The sequence below is a fragment of the Tasmannia lanceolata genome, unplaced genomic scaffold (genome assembly GCF_043159265.1).
Source record: "Tasmannia lanceolata isolate RefF3 unplaced genomic scaffold, GAP_Taslan_0.1 ptg000007l, whole genome shotgun sequence".
Taxonomy (NCBI): Eukaryota; Viridiplantae; Streptophyta; class Magnoliopsida; order Canellales; family Winteraceae; genus Tasmannia; species Tasmannia lanceolata.
The window spans coordinates 27,685,890-27,711,683 of record NW_027518684.1 but is presented as its reverse complement, the minus strand read 5'-3'; the positions used below and the strand labels follow the sequence as shown (position 1 = coordinate 27,711,683).

Sequence of the window (25,794 nt, the reverse complement as noted above, 5' to 3'; positions counted from 1 at the left end):
TCTCAAATGAAGCTTATACATGAAGATGTTCATCATAAGCTGGAAAGTAAATGTGAGACCTATAAGAAGGCTGTTGAGAAGAGGCGTCGTGAAGTCATATTTGAACCCGGAGATTTTGTTTGGGCTTACTTGCCACCAGAACGTCACCCCGTTGGAAGCTACAATAAGCTTAGTGATAGAAAGCTTGGTCCACTTGAAGTACTTCAACGCATCAATCCCAATGCGTATCGTCTCAAGCTTCCTTCCCATATGAAGATACATGATGTGTTTAACATCCGCCATTTGACACCTTATATGGGAGATTCCACTGATGATGATACCTCGAATTCAGAGACGAATTCTTTCAAACAATGGGGGAATGATGCAGCCCACACCCATGAGGTTGACAAGTTTGAAGCCCAGATGAACCATCCTAAGCAAGTGAGAAGGTCAGCCCGCATCCAAGCCCAACACAAGGCCCATGTCCAACTTGAATCCATTAAGCATAAAGACCACCATGAACACGCTGATCGAGTTGGAGTCCCGCATTAATGAGTCTGACCACTTTTTGGAGTCCGTTTTTGGACCTTTAGATGGACGAATCAGAGACAATGCTTAACTAGGAAGTTGTAGGTCTTTGAATTATCTTTCCAACAGATATTGCTATTTTCCTAGATGGACGAATCAGTTATGGCTATTTTCGTAGACTGTGTTTGCTAGCTTTGACTAGTTAATGTGTTTAGAGTTCCTACACTATTAATGAGGTATGTGAGTCCCTAAACTAGTTAGTGGACTAGTTTGAACGAATTTTCTCATGTATTTATCTATTTAAAGAGTATCAAACATATGTAATGGAGTTAGTTGAATATTTGAATGAAAATTTGCTTAGTGCATTTTCCCTTGAACCTTGAAGAGTTCTTCCTTGAAACCTAGAAGAGTTTCACTCCTTCCTTGAAGAGTAGGAGCTTTCCCCTATTGTTTGCATCCTTGAAGAGTTGCAACCATCAATCTAGAAGAATTGATGTTACCTATCTTCCTTGGCAACCAGAAGAGTAGCCATTGAAGTTCTCTTTCTCTATTTTGCCCCGCTCTATTTCCAGAAACCTGTCCATTCGCATTCATCCACTTCCATCACCATTTCAAGCCCTTTCCAGTATTTTTCTAAGCAAACTTTTGTCAGTAAAGTTGTAGATCTTTGAGTCCTTAAAAGTTTGGCTTTTGAATCAAGTCATTCCGACCTATATCGAGGGAGATACGCTCATTTTACCGAACTTGCGCAAATCTGTTTTTCTTGAAGCCGAATTCTTGAGCATTTGAGTGTGTCTGTCACTCTCCCGATCCTTAGTCCAAGAAGCCTTGGAGAGGCTTGCATCAAGATTGCTTGTTAGCAAAAAACCTTTGCTTCATGGCCTCACCAAACGACAATAAAGAGGTAAATACTTTAAATGATGTCATTATTTTAAAAGAAGTTCTAGATTCCTTGCAAAATGAACATGATGAACTTGAGATTGAATTTGATAAAAATGCATCACTTGAAAATTCTCTTGCTAACATTTGGTTGGTTAAAGAAAGACCATGCATTTTTAGATGATGAAAATAAAAAATAAAAAGTTAAAATTCATGATTTAAATGCTACCATCAAAATCTTAAATGAAAATCGACAAGCGCTATCTATTGAAAACAACAAGCTAAAGCATGAAAATAGTAAACTATCTTTTGAATTTGATGAACTAAAGAAACTCTTTGAAAAATTTGAACATAGTTCACTAAAATTAGATAGGCTTGTTAATATTCAAAGATTGTCACATGATAAAAGTGGACTTAGACATAAATGGAATACTATAATATCCAACTATAAAAAAAAACTTGTAAATGCTTCTTCTATTAGTACAAAAACTTGTTTTTATTGTGGTTTAGAAGGTCATTATAAAGTTGCTTGCATGCATGCTAAACAAGATAAAATCAAATTGAACTCTAAAGTGAAAATAAATGAACATAGCAAGATTATGAAGATTTGGGTACATAAGGGATCTCACTCGCCTATTCATATGTGGGTATGCCTTAAAAGCCATAACAAGAAGAACACATGGTACCTTGATAGTGGATGCTCTAGACACATGACAGGAGACATCACTCAATTCGCATCCCTATCACTCAAGGATGGTGGAGACGTTACCTTTGGAGATGATAAGAAAGGAAAAGTCAAAGGAGAAGGCACCATAGGTAACTCTACCTCTCCCATACATGATTACTTTATGTTGATGGCTTATCCCATAATCTTATTAGCATTAGTCAAGTATGTGATAATGGTTTTGAAGTAGTCTTCAACCCCGACAAATGCATTGTTAAAAATAAGATAGATGGAGAAGTGAAATTCATAGGTTCTAGAGACAATAACATTTACACAATTGGACTAGATGATCTTAGACTCCAAAATGTGACTTGTCTTAATGCCATTAGTGAAGATTCTTGGTTGTAGCATAGAAGGTTGGGTCATGCCGGAATGGATCTCATTTCGACCCTCTCCTCAAAAGAAATTGTTAGAGGATTGCCTAAGTTTAAATACACCAAAGATCACATTTGTAGAACTTGTCAATTAGGAAAACAATTAAAAAGCTCATTTGCCCCTAAAAATATGATTTCAACATCCTACCCCTTGGAGCTACTTCATATGGATCTTTTTGGACCAATGAAGACAAGTAGCGTAGGTGGAAAGAGGTACGTGTTTGTAGTTGTGGATGACTACTCACGATTTACATGGGTCATATTTTTAGCACATAAAGATGAAACCTATGAAAATTTCCTAAAATTATGTAATCAAATACAAAATGAAAAAGGTATTGTCATATCTTACATTAGGAGTGACCATGGAACGGAATTTGAAAATGTACATTTTGACACTTACTGTAATGAACATGGCATCAAACATAATTTTTCGGCACCTAGGACACCTCAACAAAATGGAGTTGTAGAAAGAAAGTACCGAACCCTCTAAGAAATGGCTAGAACTATGTTGCATGAAAATGATCTCCCTAGATACTTTTGGGCAGAGGCGGTTAGCACCGCTTGCTATATCATAAATAGGGTATATATAAGGCCAATTTCTAAGAAAACTCCTTATGAGCTTTGGAAAAACTTGAAACCAAATATAAGCTATTTTAAAGTGTTTGGTTGTAAATGCTTCATCTTAAAAATTAAAGATAATTTACACAAATTTGATAAGAAGTCGGATTATGACATATTCTTAGGGTATTCTTCACATAGCAAGGCATATAGAGTATTTAATAGAAGAACCCTAGTTGTAGAAGAATCCATGCATGTGACATTTGATGAGAGAGAGCCAACACCTCAAGAAATGCCACATGATGAGGATGAAACTATTGAATACCTCTTACCTAAGTCAAATGCTCCTCCCCATGCATCTACAAGTAATACTTTACCTAGTGAGGAGGTAGAAAATGACATTGATGACTCATTACCTAGGGATATGAGAATATTGGTAGATCATCCTGAATCCCAAATCTTAGGTGGTGCCACATCGCCAGTAAGAACTAGATCATACTATCGTAGTGTGAGTAACAACTTGGCGTTCCTATCCGAATTAGAACCTAAGTCCATCAAGGAAGCCGAAAAGGATGAATATTGGTTGATGGCCATGCAAGAAGAGTTAAGTCAATTCGAAAGGAACAAGGTGTGGAGGCTAGTGCCTAGACCTAGTGATCATCCAGTCATTGGCACGAGATGGGTGTATAGAAACAAATTGGATGAAAATGGAATTATCACTAGAAATAAAGCTAGGCTTGTAGCCCAAGTGTACAATCAGGAGGAGGGAATAGACTATGATGAGACATTTGCTCCTGTTGCCCGTATGGAAGTTATTAGGATACTCTTGGCATATGCATCTCATAAAGGATTTAAACTATACCAAATGGAGGTCAAAAGTGCCTTCCTAAATGGCTATATCCAAGAGGAAGTGTATGTTGAGCAACCTCCAGGTTTTGAAGACTTCAAACATCCAAATCGTGTCTTCAGGCTTGATAAAGCCTTGTATGGATTGAAGCAAGCTCCTAGAGCTTGGTATGAGAGGCTTTGCACTTTCCTAGTGAAAAAAGGTTTTGAAATGGGAAAGGTGGATAAAACTTTATTTATCAAAAGAGAAAATCAAGATATCCTCCTTGTCCAAATCTATGTGTATGACACCATCTGTGGCTCAAGTAATCAAAAAATGTGTGATGAATTTGCAACTCTAATGAAAAATGAATTTGAAATGAGCATGATGGGTGAGTTAACCTACTTCTTAGGACTCCAAATTAAACAATACCAAAATGGGATATTTTTAAATCAAGAAAAATATATAAATGAGTTATTAAAGAAGTATGGCATGAATAGCAGTAAGACATCAAGAATTCCCATGAGTACTACTGCTAAGCTAGAAAAGGATGAATTTGGCAAATCTGTGGACCAAAAGATGTATAGGGGTATGATAGGTAGCTTACTCTATTTGACAGCCAGTAGACCAAATATTATATTTACTGTCTGTCTCTGTGCTCGATTTCAATCGGATCCAAAGGAGTCTCACCTATCGGTAGTAAAGAAGATCTTCGAGTACTTAAGAGGAACCCAAAGTCTGGGACTATGGTACGAAAGATCATCTACCTTCACTCTCATTGGATATTCAGATGCAGACTTTGCTGGATGTAGAGTGGATAGGAAAAGCACTAGTGAGACTTGTCAATTCTTGGGTAAATCACTTGTTTCATGGTTTAGCAAGAAACAAAATTCAGTAGCTCTGTCCACAACAGAAGCAGAATATGTAGCAGCTGGAGCTTGCTGTGCACAAGTCCTATGGATGAAAAGCACATTGATGGACTATGGAATTAAAATAGAAAATATTCTCATCCAATGTGACAATACTAGTGTTATAAGCTTAACAAAGAACCCCATACAACACTCTAGAAGAAAACATATTGAGATTAGGCACCACTTCATTAGAGATCACTCACAAAAATGAGATATTTGCTTAAAATATATCAACACTGAGGAACAATTGGCGGATATCTTTACAAAACCCTTTAGTGATGATAGAATATGTTATATCAGAAGTGCCTTAAACATTTAGAGTGCGGATCAAGTTAAAGAAATTGCCAAATAAATACTTTGTGCCTTTCACCAGCCTATCTATATAATATTTATATATATCATCTTTGTTTGGTAGTATCTGCATGAATGAGATGTCAAATATTAATCTTAAAAATCACTCAATTGGTACTCTTAGCCTTCTTAGTTTTCTAAGATGGAGAGGTACCTTCACTTTAATTAAAAATACCTAACAATTTGATATTTGTCAACATCTTGATCATGAACAGGTATATGTGCATTACTTGGCTAAATATTTTTATACCATAAGCATTGATTTAGGGGGAGTACCTAACTCAATCTTCATTTACTCCTAAATTGCTGTATATTTTAGTTCACCCTTTCCGTCGATGACAAAAGGGGGAGAAGTTTGAAATTGATTATCTATTCAATTGACTATATGCACCATATGCTTTTAATTGTTATAATTTATCTGTGTGCATATATTGAGGGGGAGTTCCAGCATTCACTTGCCTACTATGTCACTCCACACACACATCATAATCAATTTTGTTTGTCATCATAAAAAAGGGGGAGATTGTAAGTCCAATGGTCTACTCTCCTATCTTGTTTTGATGATTCTAAACATAATTGATTATAGTTTTGAATACTAATCAATTTGCCTTGAAGTGTTGTGTTTAAGATATGATTGATCATTGAAGAAACCAACACACTACATGGTCATGCTTGAAGATGTATCACACAAGAGTCAAAGGAGCTAAGTGAAGCTCACATCATCTCTCAAGCAAGCATACACAAGATGGAAGATTAATTGAAGACCAAGACTAAAGAGAAGTTGAAGGTTACATATGTATCACTGTACATCCTCTCTCTTCAGATTTATAAGTCAAGGCAAGGTTTTTTAAAGAGTTTTCAAAAACACCTAAGAACTAAAATGGTTTAGTGAATGGTTATGTGGTGGACCAACATGTTGGAACCCTCATAAACATTCCAAATTTATCATAGGAATTGAGTTTCAAAAGCCCAAAATCAAACAAGCAATAAAAATAAAAAGTCTGCTGATTTTTAGGCTTCTCGGAACTCCGAGATTTTTCTCGGAGCTCCGAGCTCGGAACTCCGAGAGTTCCCTCGGAACTCCGAGAGTTCCCTCGGAACTCCGAGAAATGGTCCAGTAGAATTTTTTCTTCTTCTGGCCGTTCTCTCGGAACTCCAAGAACTGTAGACACCCTCATTTTGCTCCACTTTAATCAACAAAGAAGTTAGTGTTTTTCTATCGGTTTTCCAGTGTTTTCTATTTCCGTGTCCTTCTCTGATATTTTCTCGATCTTTTCAGTCATTTCTGTCATGTTTTGCATTTGTCCGCCAGGTGTTGAGAAGGGTTATTCACAAGAATCTAAGCAAGAGAGAATTTGGACCCACTGGGTGGGCTCGCATTGAGCATTTCGATTGGAATGGGATCAAGCAGGTGTGCCCTGCATTGATATTCATGAAAAATATGAGTTTTGAACTTATTTCGATCCAATGAATAAAACCGTCTTTATGGAGGATCCATATATGTTTTGGTCAAATATGCAATGGGGTTCACCAAGTGCCGGTTTAGATCATCCCATGGGAATGATTCGGGACAAACCAGTTTACATCGTAACCCATTAATCGAACGGTTTTGATCATCGTATGGAAATGACTTCATGGGGGAGGTAATCCATTCGTGCGCCCAACAATTGGAGGGTCCTGATCATCTCACGAAAATTATATTGGGGTAGTAGGGCTACAATTACTTTACGTTACAACTGATTACATGGATGGCTTTGATCAGCCAATGGGAATGGTTTTAGACACAACCGATTGTCATTGTGACCGATCAAGTGAGCGGTGTGGATCATTTTATGAAAAACGAATTGGGGGTGCTATAACACGTATGGGAATCTACCTCACTCGTTTGGAATTTAGTGGAAATAATATATTCTTAGAAGTCAAGATATTCTTGGATATGGGAAGTGACAAAAGCATTACTAATTTGATTAAGGGAAGTTGGCCCTGCAAGAAACATTCTCTTTCCATATAGGAAAGTGGCTCACGTGGCAACTCTTCTCTCTCTCACCATCTTTATAAGATAGTAACTTTCTCCTTTACTCATATTGAGGTGCTAAAAATAAAGAGAAGGCCATCCAAATATCATAAAAGGAAAGGGTTATTCGGTGGATGGAATATATAGAAAAGGAAAGCCTCAATTTCTTTCTTAGTACTAAAAAGGGCAAGCCTTTGAGAAAAAGATGGAAACGTAGGCTGCTGGGATAAGAGGTGAAGGATTGTTTTTTTTTTGGTTGCTAAGAATAAATATGGAAAGCTTCTGTATAGATTTGGTCTCAGCTCTCTCTCGGCTCTCGGACAAGAAAAAGAATATAGAACAGCAACTCTCGAGAGCTCGGTCGCTCTCACTCCTTCCATCTCCACAGTTTTCTCTCACTCCCTCTGTCTCTCCCTCTCTCGATCCCTCAAGCTCTGTTTCTTTCTCTCTTGATCACACTCTCCACGACTCTCTCATCTTTCTCACCCAAACTCTATAAAAAAAAAAATAAATAATAAGAAAAACAGAGTGTCTGTTTTTTGAGAAAAAACGAGAAAAGAAAAAAACAGAGTATTCCTCTTCATATCTCTCCCTGTTTTTCTTTCCCTCTCTATATCCTTGTGTTACTCCCTCTCCCTCTCTTCCATCACTCTGTTTCTCATCCCCTCTCAACAGAGAAGCAAAACATCCTCTCGCGATCTCTCCATCTCTCTGTGCCTATCGCACTCTCTCTCTATCTTTGTCTCTCTCAACAAACAGAGTCTCCCATTATCTCTCTCTATCTCTCTATCTATCTCTTTCTCTCCCTCTCTACAATAAAAAAAAAGCAAAGAAAGAAAAAGAGAAAGAAAAGACATTGGAGTGCACGTCGGCAGACCTTATCAGATTATCAAGCTCTTAGATTCGGCGAGGATTTCGACTAAAGGTAGGGTCTTTATTCTCAGATTTTTTCAGAATTATTCGATATTTTTTTATATATTTTTGCATGGTTTTAACATTAAATTGTATTTAATTCAATATTATATGGGCGTGCTAAATTCATGACTTACCTGAGTGTTTCAAGTCCGATCCGTCTCAAAATTTAATACGCTGATCTATTTGAATAGACTAAAAGAACTGTCGGATCGGATTGAACATTGGACCAAAGGATTTCGAAAATTTGAGTGAAGAATGGAATTTTATTTAAAATAATGACTGAGAAATTAAGAAATTGGAAAAAATAGCTATCTCAGGATGATTTATTTTTTGGAATATTAAATTTTTTTTATGTTCATCATATCAGAACAATGTTAAAGGATATTTTCCGAAGTCGTAATTTTCTCAAAAATCATGTTTTAAAAATAGAAAACTCTTCAAAAATATCTTTTTGAAGAAGAAAAATGGAAAATATACTAAATAGGTTCCAAAATTAATGAAATTTTAGTGGGAAACTAATATGGTACTGATACATTCTACCATGAATTTTTAAATATTTTTGGATTTTAGTTGGTATATTATTTGATGCTTTCTTTGAAAACAATCAGATTGTTTGAGATTTATTACTAACATCAAATCACAATTAAAATTCTCACAATTTTTACAGTAGTCTTATATTCCATATTTCATGCTGCTGTAAAATTTTCAATTGATTTAGAATTTGTTTCCTAAGTGATGTAGTGTAAATTCATAATCTGGTCTGAAAATTCAAAAATCCGAAATTGATAGTAAATAGTATCTAAAATTCATGAAAATCTCACAGCATACTTTTTTTACTCATATCGTATTACTGTAGAAATTTTGATGAATTTAGATGTTTAGTTCTAATAGTTTCTGTGTTATTTTAACAATCTGGTCGTATTGTTATTAAATCAGAAATTAATAGGAGCTTAATATAAAAATCTGTAAATTTTTTCCAGTAAGCTACATTCCTTCATATCTTGTTTCTGTAGAAATTTCAGTTTATTTCGAATTTATTTGCAATAAGTTCACTTGTAAAATCACTTATGCGGTCTGAAATTGATAAAATCCACTAAAAATTGAAATTAATTAAAAATCCTTATGAAAATTTCTAAAGAACCTTAAATTTTTGTCACATATTTAGTCTTTAATCCATTGAAACAGAAATCTTAGGAGTCTTAGATTTCCCTTGTAAAATGGCCATAGCGTCCATAATCGTATCCCAATTGCAATCGATCCTTGACAATTTGAGTATTTAAGTTATAGCATGTTATTGGTTCCGAGGTGTACTGTCCACGGAAATCCTGAGAGATATTCCAGGTAATAAGGTGCTATAACTTAAGTATTAAATTGCATAAGGGAAGAGCGCACGATTCCCTTCCGTGGATGCCATTCGAGGCCGAAATTTGTGAACCGTAGAACCTTTGGTATTCCTTAAATGTTCAGAAACCGAAAATCCTTGAAATCTGAAATTCATTAACTTCAAGAACTCGAATCGATTTACTCCATGTCTTTGGCACCGTTGGATGGCGGTTTCCATCGTAAGAACCATTAGAGCCCTATTTAGGAACACTTACGTCATGTCGTGTCCTAAGTTTTAGGGAGTCCTAGAGTTAGGAGTCCAGCCTCATCACGGACGTTTGCTATGGATAGCAACCGTGCCATAGGTCTAGTTACACTAGTCACCCAAATTTTTTTAGGACAAGCCTAGTTACCTAGGATGTAGGTTAACCTGCATTAGTCTAAGGGACAACTTGCACTTAGATAGGATCATATAGCATCTTAGATGAAATCCTAGGATAATAAATCTTCAACTTGAATTAAATAACTTCTCTTAAAACTGTTAAAACAGTCAATCCAGTCTAGATCGGTGTCTTAGTTGAGTTAGGCATAAGTAGCTTAGCTTAGGTGCACCGAACTACGTCGACTCTGATCCCAGTGAGGCTTGGGTACGTAGGCAGCTTGGATGCTTGATAGCATACCAATCACGAGTCGGCTCCACACATAAGTGAGGTTTTGTACATTAATCCTTAAATTAAAAGTAATTAAATCACTTAGGACTTTTCATGAAATTAGAAGTTTAGGAGAACTTTCACTTAGATTGAATTCAAACAAATTAAGAAATCAACATACATATTTAGGATCTACATTGAAATTAGATCATAGGATGCATGTCACATAGTTAGCACACTAACATAGAGTTAAATGAGCCATTTAAAAGAAATTCAAAAGAGTTAACTTTTGGAATTGAAGACCGATTATCGGGCAGGAATAGTGCATGTGGTGGATAACTCCCCATACCTTCCATCCTTGTAACCAGGTAATGAGTCTAGATTTCTGGTTAATTATGGGTCCTAGATCCCACATCTAGGTGGCGACTCTGTCACTCTCTTTTGGGTGAAATTCGGATTACCTTAGTGATCCCAAGTTCACATAAAAGATGAATTAAAATCAATAATAAAAGAGCACACGCCAATCGCGTGGGTACGAGAGACCAAGAGAGAGCGTGGAGGCTCGCGCCTCACCCCTCTCGCGGGATTGGGTCCCACAAGAACCTCGCGACAGCTGAGAAAAGAGCCGTTGGGATTTGAATTAATTTGTGGTTTTTTATATCAACACCCCCAAACGGTCATATTTTGATGAGAGGCTATATATACAACATCAAGAGGATTATTTCCTCTCTCTTCAACATTTGAAAAACTTCCTTAAGCCTTCAAACACACTTGCAACCCATTTGAGCTTAAGAATTTATTTTTCCAAAACTTGCCTTGCAACTTGCAAATCTTTTGAGTTTGGATTTAGGGCTTTCACTTGCAGCCACTATTCAAGAGCAATCAAGGAACTACAAAGTGCATCAAGCTTTCAAGAGAAGCCAAGCTATTCAACTTCTATTTCTTGTAAAGGTGGCTAGGGCATCCTACCTTAATACCCTAGGGAGCATCGCTTAGAACTCGACGAAGAAGGATAGTCGGTGTAAAGGTGTAAGGGCATCCTTATTTAATATCCCTTGGAAGTGTAATCGCCTCGTAGCCGGGCATCGTGGAGGTCTCACAATAGTGGAAAACCTTAAGGACGATCTTAAGAAGAGTGGAGTAGGGCTTTGCCCGAACCACTATATATCGGTGTGTTCTTTCTTGTTCTTGCACTTTCATTCTTATTTTGGTTTGGCATTTCATTTTGTCTTTAATCTTATTTGCACTAACCAAAATTCTAATCAAGAGAAGAAAAATTAAATTAGGTTTAATACTTAAATTTTCAAAAGGCATAATTTAGTGTTAAAATCAATTCACCCCCCTCTTATTAATTTCACAGTTATTGTAGGAGTCATGGGTCAGTTAGTGGGTAGTTGTTTTCTTTGTAATGTATTTGAACTAATGGAATGAGAGGGAAAGGGGAATCTACAGCAAGAAAACCTTTTCTCTGGCATGGAGAAAACCAGGAGGTGATCCCCCTCGAAGTGGATTTGTATATGTTTCTGTTTTTTATTTTTAAGAAGGATTGAGAACCTAACATGCTGCCGGCGATAGGGTATTCCGACCGGCGGTATTCTGGCATGGATGTGTAGTTCATCCCGAGACGAGTCTAACGGGACAAACGGAACATTGATCCGATGTCTATGGACTTTCTGGCGTTAAATCGAAGTTTTTGTGTTTTTTTGGAAGAAGTTACAGAAATAATAATATTTTATTACCGTGGAAGACGATGAACAGTGTTTATCGTTTAAAAGGGCATAAATAATTATACTGACACTCCCTGTTTTCATACTGGCACTCCACCCATTTTTCGAATTCGGATTACCAGTACACTGATGATGAAGATGATCACTATGAAGTACAATGGTAGTGGTGGTGTGAGAGAGCACATTATGCAAATGAATTACATGGCCTCCAAGCTAAAGAAAATGAACATGGAGATCTCTGAGGGTTTCCTTATTCATTTCATCATGACAACTCTTCCTGCGCAGTTTACTCCATTTAAAATTAATTACAATACGCAGAAAGAGAAGTGGGAAATGAGTGAACTCATAGCCATGTGTGTTCAAGAAGAAGAGAGGTTGAAGACCAAGCAACCTGACAGTGCTCATTACACTATAAAGGGAACATTAAAGGGTCACTTCAAGAAGAAATCCAAAAAGAAGGGCTTTGGGAAAGACAAGAAGAAGGTAGAAGGTGGTTCGGCTCAACAGGGCTTGACCGGTGGGATGAAAAGTCGCATTATGTGCCATTTCTGTAAAAAACTTGATCACATAAAGAAAGAGTGCTCCAAGTATGAAGAGTGGCTGCATAAGAAAGGTAATCATTCAATTTTTGTTTGTCATGAATCTTTTCTTGTAGATGCTCTTAGAAATACCTAGTGGATAGATACAGGATCAACTATTCACATCTCGAATTTCTTGCAGGGCTTTCAAGAGAAACGGAGACTGGGGAAAGTGGAGCGAACCATTAAGATGGGAAATGGAGTAGAAGCAAACGTCAAGGCTATTGGCACTTTTCATCTTGTATTAGATAGTGGCTTCATTATGTATTTGGAAGATACATTTTATGTACCTGCCATGAGCAGGAACCTTATATCTGTATCCAGACTTGATTCCTCTGGATTTGAATTTAACTTTGGGAATAAAGGTTTTACATTACTCCATGATTCTAATGTTGTTGGTTCTGGTCCCCTTGTGGACAATCTATATATGATTAATTTAGATAGCTTGTTTGCACATTCTCTGTATCCATTCATGTGAATGAGGAAATCAGTTACTGTGGCAATAAACGGGGTCAAGTTGATGAAAACTCTTCCAGTTTGTGGCATAAGCATTTAGGCCACATTTCTGTTAGTCGTTTGGAAAGACTGGTTAAGGATAGAGTTCTTCCTTCTCTCAACTTTTCTGATTTCAAGATTTGTAGGCAGTGTCTTAAGGGTAAACAAACCAAAACTAGTAAGAAGGGTGCCACTAGGAGTACCGGCCAATTAGAAGTTATTCACACTGATATCTGTGGGCCATTTCCGACTCCTGCCATAAGTGGCGAGAGATATTTCATTACCTTTATTGATGACTTTTCACGTTTCAGCTACGTCTATCTCATCAAAGAAAAGTCGGAAGCACTGGATACCTTTAAGATCTATAAGGCTGAGGTTGAGTTACAACTTGACCGGAAGATTAAGGTTGTGATATCCGATAGAGGTGGGGAGTACTATGGCAGATACTCTGATATGGGCTGAAGTCCAGGTGCATTCGCGCTTTACCTACAGGAGAACGGTATTGTCGCTCAGTACATGATGCCAGGTACACCTAAGCAAACTGGTGTTGCTGAGAGACGAAACCGTACCCTTTTGGATATGGTGAGGAGCATGATATGCAATTCACCATTGCCTGAGTCCTTGTGGGAAGAAGCATTGAAAACAGCCTTTCATATTCTAAACCGTGTACCGAGTAAAGTTGTGGCTAAGACCCCTTATGAGGTATGGGTTGGTAAAAAGCCTAAGCTAGGATATTTGCAAGTTTGGGGCTGTATGGCTGAAGCCAAAATATATAACCCACAGTTGAAAAAGTTAGACCCTAGGACAATCTCTTGTTACTTAATAGGTTACCCTGAACGGTCTAAGGGTTACAGGTTCTATAGTTCTACTCATAGCACCCGGATTGTAGAGACGAGATACACTGTATTCTTAGAGGATGGTGATCTCAGTGGGAGTTCTGTGCCTAGATCATTTAATTTTGAGGAGAACCGGATCCTTGTTCCAATACCGATAATCCAATAAAGAGTGGTGCCGATGCCTCCACCTGAGGATATTGGTACACCAGATGGCACATTAGAGGTTCCACCCTACATTCCTGATGCTCCAGTGACGATTGTCGCTGAGCAGCCTATGCGTAGATCACAAAGAGAGAGGAGGTCAGCCATCTTAGATGACTATGTTGTCTATCATAACGAGTGTGACTATGACAGTAAAATGGATAATGATCCACTTTCATTTGGTCAGGCCATGAATAGTGATCGATCAACTCAATGGCACGAAGCCATGAAGAATGAGTTGCTCTCGATGGAAAAGAACTGTGTCTGGGAACTCACTGAGTTACCTAAAGGGGTCAAGCCTATAGGCTTACTTGGGTCTTCAAAACCAAAAGAGACTCCAAGGGCGGTATTGAGAGATATAAGGCCAGACTAGTCGCTAAGGGGTTCACTCAAAAAGAGGGAATAGACTACAAAAGGACTTTCTCTCCAGTGTTAAGGAAAGACTCTTTGAGGATAGTCATGGTGGCTCATTATGACTTAGAGTTACACTAGATGGATGTGAATACTGTATTTTTAAATGGTGATCTTCATGAGGATGTCTATATGATTCAGCCTGAAGGTTTTAAGGCTGAAGGTGAGGAGCACCTAGTCTGTAAGCTTAAAAAGTCCATTTACGGACTTAAGCAGGCTTCTAGGCAGTGGTATCTGAAATTTCATGAGGTAGTGTCTAGTTTTGGGTTTAAGCAAAATGATGTAGATCAATGTATATATCTTAAGGTTAGTGGAAGTCGATTCATTATCCTAGTGTTATATGTTGATGATATACTACTTGCCAGTAGTAATCTAGGCATGCTGAAAGAAATAAAATAATTCCTCTCAAGGAATTTTGATATGAAAGATCTTAGTGAAGCTTCCTATGTCATAGGAATTGAGATTCATAGAGATAGGACTCGAGGATTGCTGGGATTATCTCAAAAGGCCTATATAGAGAATGTCCTCAAAAGATTCAGCATGGATAAGTGCTCCCCTAGTCTTGCCCCCATAGTTAAGGGTGATTAGTTCAGTTAATTACAATGTCCCAGGAACACACTGGAACAGGATGATATGAGAGAGACTCCTTATGCTTTCGCTGTTGGTAGTCTCATGTATGCTCAAGTCTGTACCCGTCCAGATATTGCATTTGCAGTTGGCATGCTTGGGAGGTACCAAAGTGACCCAGGTCTGAATCACTGGAAGGCAGCCAAAAAGGTTATGCGTTACCTACGAGGGACTTCAGATTACATGCTCACATTTAAGAGATCGGATGGCCTTGAGGTAATTGGCTATTCTGATTCCGACTTCGCTGGGTTGTCGGGACACCCATCGGTCCACTTCTGGTTATATTTTTATGATTTCAGGAGGACCTATTTCATGGAGAAGCGTCAAGCAGAGAATGACGGCTTCATCCATTATGAATGCAGAGTTTATTTCGTGTTCGGAGGCTTCAGCTCAGCCTTATGGCTGTAGAATTTTATTTCGGGGCTTCATTTGATTGATTCTATTGAGAGGCCACTGAAACTTCTTTGTGATAATTCCGCTGGGGTTTTCTTTTCCAAGAACAACAAGTCTGGAGATGGCTCAAAGCATATAGATCTAAAGTATCTTGTTCTGAGGGAAAGAGTTTAGAATCAGCGTATATCTGTGGAATACCTAAGCACTGCACTTAAGTTGGCGGATCCCTTGACTAAAGGCTTGTCACCAAAGCTCTTCAAAAAGCATGTAGCACGTATGGGATTGGTTGACACTTTTGATAGCCTATGATAGTGGGAGTCTGCATTAGGTATTGAAGTACACTATTGTGATCACATTGTATTTTATGATTCTGATATATTATGATTATTTTCTACAGCTCCATTTTGTGCACATTATGTAGATGGATTGTTAATAAGAGGTAGAATGTTTGTATGACTGTTTTGGGCTATGTTTACATCTTATCCATGCATGCTTTTAAATTCATGTTGGTAAGAATTACTAATAATATAATCGTGGGGTAGGCTATTGGGTAGAGTTGGTGACCCAATGGTTACATGGTTTATTGTTGATAGTTTTTGCTAAATGGAATGTTGTGTTTATTATCTAACTAACTTAAAGTTATGATCCTTATGTTTTGGCTCAAAGATCTTGCTAGCCAAGTGAGAGAATGTTAGGAAATAATCCTAACGGTGGATGTGGCTTTTGCAAGATCGATGGCCGAGATCATTTGGTTAGTTAATAGCTTTTGTGAAAAGGCACTTTGTGAAAAGACTTTTGAGAAAAGATGTAAACGTTAGATAGAGACGTTTAAGAGAAGGGTCAGCATGATGAGGAGTTGCATCCCTTCCCTCAAACGTCTATAAAAGAAACTCTCCGGTCCCTGCTTACACACAAGTATTCTTTTCCAATTCTCTTAGAATCCACGTCTAAGAGAAAGACGAAAACAGTCCTCATCATTGTCTGTTGTGGAACAAGGAGATATACCGAAGTGGAACCATTTCAAGAGAGAAGAAAACAATATCCATGGCTTCTGGTATGTTCTTTTACTATTTCAATTTCAATCCATATGGTTAACTGTGATTTTCTCAAAGTTGGATCGCCAAGATCCGTTGCCAGTGTTCCTATTGTGTTGAACACTAACAACCGGCCCACTAAAGTGGTTGCCTCCTAATTCAAGCCATTGAAGCAAAGACGCATTGGATAATGAGATTGGAAAGTGTCCTGTAGATATGTTCACGGCTAGAAGCAGAAATTGGAGTTTAGGGAGAGAGATTCCTATGTGAGATGGAAGGCTCCCATATAGTTGGTTCTCTCCCACACGAATGTTTACTATAGACGAGATATTATGAAGAGAGGAAGGAATGGTACCGGATAGTTTATTTTCATATAGATCAATGGATACCAAGCTCTGAATTTGGGCGAGTTCATCTGGGATGCTACCCTCCAAGTGGTTGGACCATAGAATAAGATAAGTGAGAGATGAAAGGTTCCCCAGTGGCAGTGAAGGTGGAATGCTTCCTATGAGAAACTTAACGCCTGCTGTGAGTTGCTTGAGATTCTTGAGCGTGCCAAGCTCGAAAGGAATTTTTCCTGTCGGATTGTTGTTCCCCAAACCAATAGCTTGGAGGTTCATACAGCGGCTGAGATTGGCTGGAATTTCCCCGCCAAGGAATTGTCGCTCATATTTGAAATCTCAATCTGAATAAACCGCTAATTTCTTGGGATATTTGGCAGATGAAGCTGTTGTATTGGAGGCTGATTTCTCTAAGGAAAGTGAGGTTGGATATGGAGGGAGATAAAGAACCCCCCAATTTTTGCCCACTAATTAAGGTCCAAAACGGTGACCCTTTGATGGTGACGACCGCAAGTGACTCCTTTCCATTTGCAAAAATTAAGAGAATGGTTCCATGAGCTCAAAGCTCCAAGAGGATCACTACTTATCGCATGCTTGAAGGCAAGCAAAGCCATTCGATCAGTTTCATTTCCTAGTAAGGAGGTGCAAAAGACAAGATTTGCGAAGAGAATAAAAGACCAAAAGACACAAAGAGTCATACCTGGTAGCTCCATTTGGGCGAGAGCTCTTCTAGTGTCACCGAGCAAATACATGTTATTTCATATATATAGAGAAGTGTAGATGCATTTCCTCCTTATCACTTTGACACAAGAGCCACTACTTAAGTCCTAGCTTCTTTCTTGACTTGAGTTGCCGTATGAGCCATGGCAGGAGCTGCTGTCTTGGTCTATGTAAATATAGTGCTTAGCAAAATTAATAGATACAATTACTGCCATGTGAGATTTTTCCCATTGTGGGTCACGAAGACTATGAGAGCTAGGCTATTCCCGACAATGAAATTCTTATCTTTAATAGGAATCGGGCATTATGATGAAAAATATATCAAAATAAGACAGAGTCACATGCAAATGAGAACTTGACATGAATGTTGTGTGTAAATTTGTGGGTGTGGTTACCAATTCCTACTCTAAAATGACAAATAACACTTATTCCAAAGGAAATATCCATACATCTCCTCTTATCCCTTCCGCACAAGAGCCACTAGTCCTCGCTTCCTTGACTTGATTTGTCGTGTGTAAGCATTATGCATAATTCGGCATAGTTAATAGCGTTGGAATTAATTCAAACGGTGACTAAACTTGTGGGGCCCACTCAAGCCACCCCAAGTTGATCTTATCTAAGAAAGCCAAGAGTCCTTTTACTTCTTTAAGTCTATCTTTATTATTTATCCTTATCTACTGTGAGAGTTTGGTTAGGAGTGTGAAAAGTAGAATCATATCACTGTTTGTTGTTGGAAATATTAGCCACAACTATATAAAGAGTAGTTCGGATGTTTTTTGATTGAGATGAATAAAATCATAAACTTTGAGAAAAAAAGGAAACACCTCCTCTATTCTTCTATTCTATCTTTGTTTCGTATTTTATCCTTGTTGAAATCCAACAAATAGATCCCCTAAGAATGATCTCATATTCAATAGTTAAGAACCTTAAATATTCAGACTTTTTCCCTTTATGAAAGCCACACTCACAGCGAAATTCTCATATTCAAGAACCCTGTTACAATAATATCTTTAAACAAAAAAATTATATAATCTAATTATATATAAGTAAAGCTGAATGTCGCACAACGTGATGCTGCCATGTGGCACCCCTCTATACATGCAACTTCTGCGTATAGTCCGTCTAAAGAGAAAGGGTAATATACACCGCACTTCAGTGTATATAAAAAGTAGCTATATTTTTTGCACCTTCCTTATTTTTTGTTCTCACTCACATTCGAATTTCCAACAACCCCACAAAATCTCTCCCCTCTAGAAACGTGTGAAGGAGGAATCCCCATAAACTTTCTATTTCAAGGTATTTATAGATTTTGGAAAAGTAGGAAACTAGACGTATGAGAAACTGACATGTGTGGCTGTGTGGCTGTGTGTAAGTGTGTGGATGGCAATCCAAGCCCCTACGGCTGGAGGTGAGGCCATGAAAGTCATAATAAGTTTACGCAGGAAAATAATTCAAACAAGACATACGATAAATTGACATGTGTGCCTGTGCGTAAATGTATGGGGGCCAATCCCACCCCCACCGGCAGGGTGGGGGTATGAAAGTCATAATAAGTCTTTACGCAGAAAAGAAATTCAAACAAGACATACGAGGATTTGACATGTTACCTGTGTGTAAACGTGTGGGTGGCAATCCCAACCCCTAGGACGGGGGGTGGGATTTTGGATTCGTTCAGAAGCCAAATCGATCGCAGATTGAAGTGTCTTGAAGAGGAAGAAGAGCAAATTACAGCAGTGCTATTCTCACAGGAAAACATCAGAGTTTTGGCAAAATTACCCAAAAATTGGTATTGTTGCGGTTGTATACCCGATTATCTCCATCTTGTTGAAAATATATTTTAATATTTTATGAGGGGAGATTAGCGATTTGTGAGGTAACTTTGTATCACTTTAGTTACATTATTGATCTCTCCATGTTTGCAATGCCTCAAATCTTTGTTCAAAATGTTATTACAGTTCCCAGAAGGCTCTCACAAGCCACTTAAAAAAGAAAAGACAAGCTATCTAGAACCGCAAATAAGAATACATGGTCAAAATGTCATGTTATGTCATATACTGTGGAATTCAATTCGGGCTTTCACCATATACACTTGCCATGGTCCCTAGCAAATCCCATATATATACAGTACGATGAAATGAAATTGGGAGAAAGAAATCATGTATCCAACCCAAATGGAGCTACCAGGTACGACTCTCTGTGTCTTTATGTCATTTATCCTCTATTCAAATCTCATTTTTTGCATGTCCACCACCACTTCCATACGAGGAAATGAAACTGATCGATTGGCTTTGCTTACTTTCAAGAATGGGATAAGAAGTGATCCTCTTAACGCCTTGATCTCATGGAACAATACTCTTCATTTTTGCATGTGGAATGGAGTCACTTGCAGTTACAAGCATCAAAGGGTCACAGTGTTGGACCTTAGTGGGCAAAATTTGGCGGGTTCTATATCTCCCTCTATATTCAACCTAACCTTCCTTAGGGAAATGTACCTCCAAGAAAACAACTTCAATGGCCAAATTTCCCAATAAATTCGCCATTTATTCAGATTGCGATATCTTAATATGAGCTTCAATTCCCTTGAAGGGGAAATTCCATCAAATCTCAGCAGTTGTATGGACATCCAAAAATATGATTTAGCGAACAACAATCTGACGGGAAAAATCCCAGTCGAGCTTAGCACTCTCAAGAATCTTCAACAATTGTTTCTTGGATATAATTTTCTCACAGGAAGTATTCCACCTTCTCTCGGGAACCCTACATCTCTCACCATTCTTTTCCTACGTTCCAATCACTTGGAGGGAACCATCCCTTATGACTTGGCCCGAATTCGGAGCTTGGAAATAATTTCTCTTTCTACAAATAATCTATCTGGCACCTTCCCTTCCTCTCTTTATAATCTCTCGTCTCTCGTGGAACTTGCTGTGGTGTAAAACCAACTATATGGTACCCTTCCAATTGACCTAGGAATCTCTCTACCTAGACTCCAAATTTTTGTTTTAGGAGGAAACCAATTTACAGGCAACTTTCCAATCTCATTATCCAATGCTTCGCGGCTTCAAGCAGTTGAGTTAGCAAACAACCACTTTAGTGGGCTTGTGCCTGAAATTTTTTGGAAGCCTAAAGGATCTGCGTAGCCTCGTGTTATCAGGTAACCAATTTGGGACTGGAAAAGCCAATGACTTGGGTTTTATCACTTCAATGACCAACTGTAGTAAACTACATTGGTTGATGCTACAAGAAAATCGTTTTGGTTGCATAATTCTTAGCTCAATAGCCAATCTCTCGACTCACCTGAGTTGGCTGGAACTAGGAAAAAGTCCAATTTTTGGAAGCATCCCTAGTGACATTGGAAATCTTGTTAACTTACAGGTACTGGGTATATATGAAACATTCATCATGGGTTTCATTCCAAGTTCAATTGGGAAGCTGCAGAGCTTGCAAATATTGCACATTTCAGGAAATCGGTTGTCAGGGCAAATCCCATCCTCTGTTGGCAATATTACTCAATTGAACAAACTCTACGTACAAGGCAACAACCTGCAAGGAAGCATACCTTTAACTCTTGGAACCTATCATAATCTTTTATTATTATTGCTTGCTGAAAATAAGCTTCATGGTACCATACCAAAACAAGTTATGGGACTTCCTTTGCTATCAATTGGACTTAATTTGTCTGGAAATTCTTTTGCTGGCCCCCTCCCATTGGAAGTGGGTGACTTGAAAAATCTACTGATTTTGGATGTTTCTAAGAACAAATTGTCAGGTGAAATTCCATGTACTCTTGGGAATTGTGAGAGCTTAACAGCACTTTATATGGACACCAACTCTTTTGAAGGGACCATTCCTCCTTTTTTTCAGTAATTTTAAACATATTGTATCCCTTGGTCTCTCACACAATAAATTCTCTGGGAGAATTCCAACATATCTTGACTCTTGAGAGGTCTCAGTTTTTGAAGCATCTAGTCTTGTCTTTCAATAATTTGGAGGGTGAAGTACCAATACAAGGGGTCTTTAGAAATGCAAATGATATTTCAGTAATTGGAAATCACAATCTTTGTGGCGGTATCCCAGAATTAAAGGTGGATCCATGCCCCATTCTAGATAATGAGAAGAAAGGAAAATCACTTGTTTCTAAAGTGATCATCCCAGTAGCAAGTGTGGGTTTATGTTTGATTTTCTTATTGTGTGCCAGTGCAGCTCTTTACTGGTTAAGAAAGGCAAGGAAGAAACCATCTTCCACAACTTCTATAGAGGGTCAGCATTTAAAGGTTTCCTACGCAGAGCTCTTTGAAGCAACAAATGGATTCAGTTAAGCCAATTTGTAGGTGTAGGAAGTTACAGAGCAGTGTATAAGGGAATTCTTGAGCATGAAGAAAATGTTGTTGTCGTGAACGTTCTTAGCATCGAAGAGTTTCATAGCTGAGTGCAAAGCACTTAGAAACATTCGTCACCGAAATCTTGTCAAGATCATAACTTCTTGCTCAAGTACAAATTTTGGAGGTGATGATTTCAAAGCCCTTGTCTTTGAGTACACACCAAATGGGAGTCTAGAGAGGTGGTTGCATCCAAAACTAGACGAGGAACATCAATTGAGGATTTTGAACTGTATTGAGAGACTAAACATAGCAATTGGTGGTTTCAGCTCTTGATTATCTTCACCACCATTGTCATACACCAATCGCTCATTGTGGAATCATTCGCAACTCCTCTGAAGATCCAATCATCACAATTGGATTAAAGGGAACTATTGGGTACATTGCTCCAGGTAACAATTTTGTTAGTTTCTTCAACCTTCTTATTTTCAAATGAACATCATGAAAACAGGACAAATGTAAATTTTGAAAATGCTATTCCTAAAATATTTTTGTCCAATTTTCCAATTATACTTATGTCCAATTTTTTCAATTATATTAAATTTTACTTTAGTTCCTCGAGTCTTTAACCATCTACCCATTGATTGGAAGCAATGGCAATCATTTATTTCATTGAGCCAAATTGATTATCTTCGGTCCATATATAGTTTATGCCTGCTTATGCATTATTTGCTTTCCTCAATACTCAAAACCTTTCAATGCTTTTAAGCGGAAATTTTCCCCTTTGTGTTTCTAAAAACCAAATCTCCTATTTTATTTTAGTTTCTAAATAGTATCTAGCTTCCTTTCTCATAACAAAAGTATAAGAGAAGTGTGAAATTGTAGAATATTGGACAGGTGGCCATGTGTCCATATCTGACGATGTATACAGTTATAGGATTCTTTTATTGGAGTTATTCATTGGAAAGTGCCCCACAGATGACATGTTTAAGGATGACATAACACTTCGCATATTTGTTGAGTTGGCTTTGCCTGAAAGAGTGTAGACACCCCATTTTGACCAAGCCCTAAAATCCCCAAAGTCGAATAAAACTCATGGAGTTGAATAAAATTTTGAGAAAGTGGGTCCAAATGAGGAGAGAGCCTGAATTTTTACCAATCCATTGTATTCCTTAGTTGGTGCAAAACTCCCAAAAGATTGTCATAACCCCAAGGAATGCGCCCGCAAAATTTTGCGGAAATCGAGTGAGAAATGGCAGACAAGACGAGCCAAATTCGTGCGCTCATCAAGGGTGGGTTTTGATGCGCTTATAGGATATGGGTGTGCCAATATCATCCCCAAAACCTACCTATATATGGCAAAGAGAGGGGAGAGAAGCCCTAATTTTCCTTTTCACCCTTGTTAGCTGCAAGGAGAAAAAAAAAATAGAGAGGGAGAGAGCCAAGCCACCCTCACCACCACCACAGACCATCGACCATCTCCTTCCTAGCCATGTCTGCAAATCCAACCCCATTTTCATCATTTCAACCACCACCTTCACCCCATCTCTGCAACTTCCCACAGCCACCCCACCTCCGATCCAACCCTCCACCACCACAGACCACCGCCTCTGCAGATTTCCTCCACCCCCATACCTTCACCACCACTAATCTCCACACATCAGCCAACACAAAACCCATTTTTTAAAAAAAGGATCGAGAGAGCAGAGGAGAGAAAAGGAAAAAAGAAGAAGAAGAAGAAGCTCCGGCCTCCTTCTCCGGCCGGCAGCCCACCAGAATCCGAGCCACCATCTCCCCCCATTCTATCCCCTCTATTTTCACCTCCAAACCCCTCTCTACCCCCATCTCTACCCAAAACCCATTTTAAAAAAACTCACATCTGTAAAACCCTTTTTTTCAAAACCTCCGGCCATCCTCTTCTTCCTCTCCGTCCAGCCACCCACCGGAATCCGAGCCTCCATAACCCCCCATTTTCTTCTTCATCTCCATCACCCACACCATCCAAATTCTCTTCTCCATCTCAGCCGTTTTCCCCAAAACCCATTTTCGAAAACCCAAACTCTCCCAACTCCGGCTGCGCCTCCACCATTAACGGCCACACCCATCTTCCACTGCCATCTCAGCCAACCTCCACCACCCCTCTCATCTCCTTCCTCCAACCGCCACCTCTGGTAAGGCCCTCTCCATTAATTCCGGCCGGACCACCACCATTTTCACTTCAAACCCTCTTCATTTCTACCCGAATCTGAACCCATCTGCTTCCTCATCCCCAAGAAAGAAACAGAGAGAGAGAGAGAGAGAGAGAGAGAGAGAGAGAGAGAGAGAGAGAGAACCTTCTTCTCCGGCAAGCTGTGCTGGAATCCGGCACCCATTCCGTCATTTCAGCTACCCTAAATCCTCTTCATATCCTCCACCATCAACACTAATATCTTCATATTTTTTTTATCTCTCTATATCCTCTGCAAAATCCGACCGATTGCAATTGAATCGGACCACCAAAGCCTCTTCTTTTTTTTCCTTTGAAACATCAAAAGGCAATTCTCATCTTTTTCTCTTCATCTGGACTTTTAGTGGAGAAGGGTTGAGAGATCAAAAGAAGAGAACAAATCAATAGCTGGAGAGAGGGAGAAATCAAATGGGAGTGGCTGAGAAAGAAAGATCTGAGAAAAGAAGGAAAAAGGTGAGTCCAAGTCTATTCAATACACTCAGGTAAAATTCGAGTTTTCTCTAACTATTCCTCTTCCAATTTTCTCTTTGATGGAATGATGTTTAATACATGATTAGATTTCAGATTGTCTTCTTGTTGTAAAATTGTTTTATCTCGGAAAAGTATAAGCTCAAGTACCATAGAATCTGATCTTGATCCCTGTCTTTGTTTTGCTTGGATTCTATGGTTCTGCAATAATAATATTTGAGCCTCGAGAAGCATAACATCTGGTTCACGGCTTATACAATTATGGAGATTCTTGAAAGCATGAGTTTGTCTAATTTTGATCGATTGATATGTGTTTTATTAGCTCTCATGTTCTAGAACTCTTGGATTCAATTTAGGGGATAATTCATAGTAAAATTCGTAGTCGTTTCTCGCAATTTGTCATGTGAATATTAGATCTGTAGTTTTGGAACATGATTATTGCTTTGGAATAATTTTGTGACTACTAAAGTGGTTTCATGGCTCGTACCCTACATTTGTCTTTCAATCCAGTGATAGAATCTTGGTCATGGTAATCAAATGGGCTTTACAAATTGTATAAACATTATTCCATCAGGTCCATGACTATGGTTGAGCGTTAATTCATATATAAGTATGTATCGATTTACTTGGGCTTGTATTTGTTCTTCATTCATTGAATTGAGCCTGAGCCTGGAGTATGGGAATTTTGGGTTTATGCATTACAATAATTCCAGCGTGTCTTCTTTCTTAGTTGTCTTGGAGATGTTTTCTGTTAATTGTAGTGATGTTCTCTGCATACTCTTCAAATATTTGGACGTGGTGTCTCATGTAGAAATGCATAATCACAGCATTGATAATACTGTTGCATAGCCTTACCCTCTCTCTTTCTATTTTACATAGGAAGTTGAAGGGTATTGATTGTATAGGATCGGTTCTTTCTTTTTATCTTGTATGTCAATTGACCCTTTCCTAGGATTTTCTTCAGCAACGGGTTATTATATTTTTGGGATTTGCTGGGCGAGTTCATGGAAAGCCGTTTTGCTGTCAGCTCTTGTGTGTGAGAACCATAATACATAGATGGCAATTGAGCACATTTTGTTCTATTCATTCAGTCCAAAAGGGGGCAACTGATGTTACATGCAAGAGTTGGTTACGAAATGGCTTTTCGCGAAATCGTCGAGCAAAACCTCTTTCTTGAGAGTAGTTATGTGATGGGAAGCAAGGCGAGCTTGATATCATTATCCAAACACGGTAGCATTCATACCATCTTCCCCTTCCTTTCTTTCCCTTCGCGGGATCCATATATCGCGTTCGGGGGTTTCCTTCGTTTTCGTGTTTTCTTTTGGTTTCAAAATTCCTTTCCCCTGGGTTATGGCTATGACGGAATGCTTCTTGAGCCAACCCCTTCC

At 38.5% G+C, this 25,794-nt stretch overlaps 1 long non-coding RNA gene across 1 annotated transcript; it reads left to right on the top strand.

Moving 5' to 3' along the window:
- The first annotated feature begins 18,989 nt into the window (after positions 1-18,989).
- Positions 18,990-22,746, top strand: LOC143881199 (uncharacterized). Its single transcript, XR_013251905.1, has 3 exons — positions 18,990-20,546; positions 20,768-22,163; positions 22,597-22,746. It is a non-coding gene; the product is annotated as an uncharacterized LOC143881199 (long non-coding RNA).
- The last annotated feature ends 3,048 nt before the right edge of the window (positions 22,747-25,794 follow it).